Source organism: Castor canadensis, chromosome 2 (genome assembly GCF_047511655.1).
Source record: "Castor canadensis chromosome 2, mCasCan1.hap1v2, whole genome shotgun sequence".
Taxonomy (NCBI): Eukaryota; Metazoa; Chordata; class Mammalia; order Rodentia; family Castoridae; genus Castor; species Castor canadensis.
Genome location: NC_133387.1, coordinates 157,211,945 through 157,218,352, shown reverse-complemented (window position 1 = coordinate 157,218,352; position 6,408 = coordinate 157,211,945).

The window sequence follows — 6,408 nt, the reverse complement described above, 5'->3', positions numbered from 1 at the left end:
TATGTGTCTCCTTTTGGGTGATGAAAATGTCCTGAAATTAGATAGTGGTGATGTCACACAACACTATGACTATATTAAAAGTCACTGAATTGTGCATTTAAAAATAGATAAAATGGTGGGACTGGAGGTGTGGCTCAAGCCTTAGAGTACCTGCTTTGCAAGCACAAAGCCCTGAGTTCAAATCCAGTTCGACTAGAAAAAAAAGATAAAATGGTGAATTCTATGCTATGCATATTTTACTACAATAAATAAATAAATAAAGGGTATTTAGTAAAAAGTAACTTTCTCTTTCTCCAGGTTCTCTCCCTGAAGGCAAAAACAAGTATCATTCTTCTCAGTCCTTCCAGAGATTATTATTGTATGTGCAGGTGTATGTGCACATATGGCATTTATATCATTATGTTTGGATATTATACATATTGTGTTTTTGTATACTGTGTAAGTATGCTGTATGTCATTCTGTGTGTGTGTGGTGCTGGGGATCGAACCCGGGGCTTTGTACATGCTAGGCAAATGCTCTGCCACTGAGTTATACCCCAGCCCTGTATATTCTTTTTCTCTTGTTTTTTGGACACAAATTCTCATATGCTTCTGCAACTTACATAGGAAAATATTTTGGTTGGCTTCAAGTCAGTCAGTATTCATTCCTCTTAATAAACAGCTTTCAATCCCTCCAAAATGATAACTGAATAACATCTCATTATAGTTTAAATTTTTCTTCATCTTCCTAGGAGTGAGGTTCAGCATCTTTTCTTTCTCTCTTTTTTGGCGAGGAGGAGATGGTTTGGGGATTGGACCTAAGGCCTGTGTACACTAAGTGCATGCTCTTCTGCTGAGCTACATGCACTCCCAGCCTCCTTTTCATATTTTTAAGAGGTTTTGTTTTGCTTCTTGAGACAGGAGCTTGTTATGTTTTATGACTGAGGTGAGCCTCAAACTTGTGATCCTTCTGCCTCAGCCTCCTGAGTGCTGGAATTACAGGTGTGTGCCACCTTTCCTGGTCATTTGTATCTTTTTCATCTGTGCATTTTCTTTTTATATTCTTTGCCTGTTTTTATGTGCAGTTGTTGGTTGTTGGTGTTTTTTTTTAACTTCCTCTCTCCCTTCTTCCCCCTCCCTCCTTCCCTTCCTCTTTTCTTTCTTTCTCTCTCTTTTTTTATTTTTTTGAGACAGTCTTTCTCATTCTGTAGCCTTGAACTTTTGGTCCTTCTGCTCAGTCTCTTGAGTGCTAGGATTATAGGCATGAACCATCTGGCCTGGTCTCGTCTTTTTGTTTGTAGGTATTCTTTATAAATTAATACTAGTAGCTCTGTCTACAATGTAAATTCTGAATACTTTCCCCAGTTGTCTTTTGACTTAACACTATGTTTATAATGGTATGGTATTTTTTCTAATAATATTATTTTATGTAGTTGACTTTATAAATACTTTGATTTACAGCTTCTAGGTTGTCTAGGTATTTAAACATAATTCCCTACTCCAAAATACTAAAAATTAATTTCATGCTTTCTTCTTATACTTTTTTTGTTTCACATTTTACATTTATTTGATCCATTTGGAATTTATAGCACATATGTGTAAAAAAACTCAATTTTTTTCCATTTTTTTCCTTACCATATTGAAATGTGATCAGTAGTCATATGTTAAAGACTACTTTAAGATGATTTTGGCCTTTTATTTCTTTTCATTGATCTGTTTTTTTCCCATGCCAGTACCATACTATTTTAATTACTGTAACTTTACAATGTATTTTATTATTTTTTTGGCAGTACTGGGGTTTTGAACTCAGAACTTTGTTCTTGCCGGGCAGGTAAGCTACTGCTTGAGCCACACCTCCAGCTCTATAATATATGTGTGTGTGTGTGTGTGTGTGTGTGTATGCATATACACACATATATATGTATATACACACATATATATGTGTGTATATATATATATTTTTTTTTTTTTTTTTTTTTTTTGCAGCACTGGGGTTTGAACTCAGGGCCTATACCTTGAGCCACTCCGCCAGCCCTTTTTGTGTTAGGTATTTTCGAGATAGGATCTTGTGAACTATTTGCCCAGGCTTTGAACCTCGATCCTCCTGCTCTCTGCCTCTTGAGTAGCTAGGATGACAGGCTGAGCCACCAGTGCCTGGCTATAATATACTTTAATGTTTGGAAATGTTCATTGCCTCCTGCTTCATCTCTTTTCTTTTTTAGAATTTACCTGGATACTCCTGCTAATTTATTCTTCAGTTAACTTTCGAACTGGCTTCTCTTTCCAAAAACAAATCCTACTGGTCTTTTAAATTGAGGTGCATCTATGATGTAGGAATTAGACTCCAATCTCAGCAAATTAAACCTTCATTCTCACTTCCAGTTCAAAGCTTCTCACATCTTTTCTTCTTAGTCCTGGCCTGTGGTCTGGAGAGTCAGGGAGGAAGAGAAGGAAGGGTCTCTTCTTCTATTGCTTCTTCCCTACTTCCTGCACCACCACTGGCCTGCCTGTGACAAGAAAAGGGCCCGGGTCTCCCTTTCCTGAGCTGTTTGTGGCTCTCCCTAGCTGCCCAGTGGCCCCACTTTGGCTGGCTCATCCAGGGTGGGGTCAATGTGAGTTGTTTGGTGAACTCACAGTCTGCTTTTCTCACTGTCTCTCTTTTTCCTGTCACCACCATCTTGACTACTCCCACAGGCTTCTGCTCTCTCAGCTCTCCAGGCCCTACCTGCTTAATTGGCAGGTTTACACATGACCACCATCACACACTCCAGGGTCACGTACAATGCTTACCTAAGGACTCTCAGAGCTCCCTTGCTTCATGCATGGCTCTCTGCAGGGCAGTAAGCCTCCAGCTGGGCAGCCTCCCTTTTGGCTTGACCCCCACCCCAGAATCCATGAGGGGTTCTTTTGCAGTACCCATTGCTGGGAGCTGCCCTGTGCATTCCCTGAGAGAGGAGGAAAGCCATGGTGTGCCCCTCCACCACCAACTCACCACTTCAATGGCTCTCTTGACTTCTGTTTTCTACTTACCAAGTCTTTTTGTTTGTTTTTTGTTTTTGCTTTTAAGATAGGAAGCCAGGCTGGCCTCAAACTTGCTATGTAGCTGAGATTGGGCTTGAATTTTTTATTCTCCTGGGATTATAGATATGCTCCACCACTCCAGGCTTTACTTACCAAGTCTTCATGGGGTGGGGAGGAGGAGGATCTAAGGACCTTTGCACCATCTCTTAGTAATCCTCCCTGGGTATGTCCAGCACCTCTCTTTAGAATATCATCACCTACTGGCTTCAGCTAAAATTCTGAGGCAGCTTGCAGGCACCCATTCAGCATTCCTTATGCATACACATGTGGAAGTAGATAAAATGGGATTGTCTCGTAAAAGGAGTTTCCTAACAGGTTTCTCTTAATGTTTTATTTTGAGCATTTCCCCCATGTTGTTAAATGTTCTTGAAAAAGATGTTTATTTTTGCAGCTTGGGGAATGAAACCCAGGGCCTTATGCCTATCAGGAAATGCTCTCCTGCTGAGCCACCCCTCCACCCTGAAAAGGATGTTTTTATGACAACATTTTACTGTATTGCTACACTATAACTGATCTTAGTATTTACAGCTGGACATTTAAGTTATTCCCAATTTTTCAATGACATGGTTCTGAATGTCTTTAACTATGCACTTACTAGAGATTCTGATTGGTTTTTTAGATTAATTTCATACAATTAGATTTCTTGGTTGAAGAGTACTAACTCTTTTAAGGCCTTTACAATTCTTCTCTTCCTCCTCCTCCTCAGGATTTGAACTCAGGGTTTCTCACTTGTTATGGAAGTCCTCAACCACTTAAACCACACACCCCCAGCTCTTTTGAGGTCTTTAATACATACTGTAATCATTTTCCAGAAAGCAGCCTGTGAGGCTGTGTCTACTAGCAGTGCTGGACTGCACATCCTAGGTCTTCCTTGCCAGCACTGAGTTATCTCATTTTATTTTATTTATTTATTTTTGCATTACTGGGGTTTGAACTCAGGCCTCATGCTTGCTAGGCAGCTCTACCACTTGAGCTACTCCATTAGCCCTGAGTTATCTATCCCATTTTAAATGTTTGCCAGTTGAATGAGTGAAAAATTATGTTCCAGTTGTTTTAAATACTCTGCCTTCTTAAGAAGCATAAGTTTTTCTTCTTCAGTTTTTTTCTTCATATTTATCTGTCATTTATATTTCTTTTCCTGTGAAGTACTTGTTTTTGTGGGTTTTTTGGACCAGATTTTGACAACTGGGTTAAGTGGTAGCCCTCAGCCAATGGTAATAGAAAATTCTGGTGATAGGTTTCAGAAAACTGTCTTTCCATTCCTGTCCAGGACAGAGTTCTTCCAGTCACTGAAGAGCTTGTGCAAGACTTACTTGGGGAAATAATGTCTTCTTATTTTTACCTACTTATTTATTTAGGTTTTTTCAGACAGGGTCTCTCTATGGATAGGTCAGGCTTATCTTAAACACACAGTCCCAACTGCTGGAATTACCAATGTTTGCCTGCTGGTTTCTGTATTTTATGGCATGCTTAGACACAAGTTCATTCCAAGATTGTAAAAATATTCAACTAAATTTTATTATCTCCTTCTTGACATTTAGGCTTTCATTCATCTGAAATTACTTTTGGAGTACGGAGTAAGGTAACAATATAGCTTAAATGGTTTTCTCAAATGAAAAATGGTGTCGAGCTAATTGTGTGAACATCATTTGTAGGATAACCTCTCCATCTCACTTGATTTGGAATGTCAACTTTATTAAGTATTACATTCATCTATGTACTTGTATCTATTTCTGGGTTTTTTCCCCCCATTGTACATCTGTCTATTTCCAAGTCAGTAATAGTTTGTCAGTCAGAAGTAGCCATTCAGTTTCATATAAATAGCTCCAAATTGGAAGTAAGTAACTTTGGGAAGTCAAAATGCAGGAAAGGAAGGATGAAGTCTCTTTAGTCTGAGAAATCAAACATTGATTGAGGGGAAAACATCAGAATACTCATTTTCTAAACCAAGGTTTCCTGAATAATTTTTCATCGATAAAGCAAATAAATGTTGAATGTCTGTTTTCAACAGTAAGTTATATATTCTGTTGATTTTTGCCTGAATGAAAAAAAATCAGTTTGAACTATGACTTTGTGTTTAACCTTTTTTAAAAATAATTATTTCTCACATATCAACTATTTATAAAAACATCAAAATCAAGAACTTGCAATGGTGAGCAATTCTCTCTATGTAGACAGTTTGTTCCTCACACACCGTTAGCAGTTACTTGGACATAGTGCTCAGGAGTTTTAGTCTTATTAGCGATTGTCTCAACAGGAAGTTAAGTAAATAATTATTTTTTTTAAAGGAAATGCCCATGACAGTGAAATGAAGCACATGTGCTGGGCTGGAAGTGAGTTGTTCACCCTATCTTATACTCATACTTGCTGTCTTCCTGTGTTGAAACCACTTTTCAGTGTTTACATTTTATGATTTTTTTTTTGAGGTAGGGTTTTGCCATGTAGTCCAAGCTGACCTGGAAATTACTATGGAGCCCATACTGGCCTTGAACTTGGGATCTTCCTTCCTTGGGATTCTGCTACCTCAGCCTCCTCAGGACTGGAATTCTTAGGCATAGACCACTACACCTGGCTACCAGTGTGACATGCTAAAAGGCTTTGAGAACTATTTTTATGTGTGGGAAATATTAGTTATTTTGGTTTCATAATTATTTTTAAACTTTGTTGTTATTTATTAATCAGAGTTACTCTTGGCATTAGAATCCAAGAAGTTCTGCAAAAGTAGCATGAAAAATACTTCCTTCGCTTTCTACTCTCCTGAAGCACTTTTCTACAATTTTTATTCTTTTAGGATGTACTTAACTTCCACACTGACAAATAGCATGCTTTTATTTCCTTGTCTTGAATTTTTAGGTTTAGCCACTAGTTCCTGACAGGATTTAGCTTTTGGTGTTCCTTGTGTAATTCTTACCAATCTATGTTCCCCCCAACCTTTCAGTTTTCTTAGAAAACTGATTTTTTTTTAAGGAATTGGGAGGAAGTTTTATTACAGAGAGAAAGTACACCTCAAGGGATGAGTGCAGGTGTTCTTAGAATGAGTCACCTCGCCAGTGCTTACTATTTATTTTATTATGCCTGTGTAAATGCTAGTCACAGCTGACCCGTGTGGAATGTCATGACTTTTCATTCTGTACAGTTTTTCTCCCAGTGTTCTCTGCTTCCTTCTCCTCTTCCTCCTTTTTTCTTCTTCCTTTTCCCATTCGTCTTCTCTTTCTCCCTAGTCTACCCCTTCTTTCTCCTTTTTGAGAGATTTTCTAACTGTATTCTTTCACTGAGCTTTAATTCTACAGTTATATTTTTAACTTCAAGAGCTCTTTATTAGTTTCTGAATGTTCCTTTTTAAAGCAT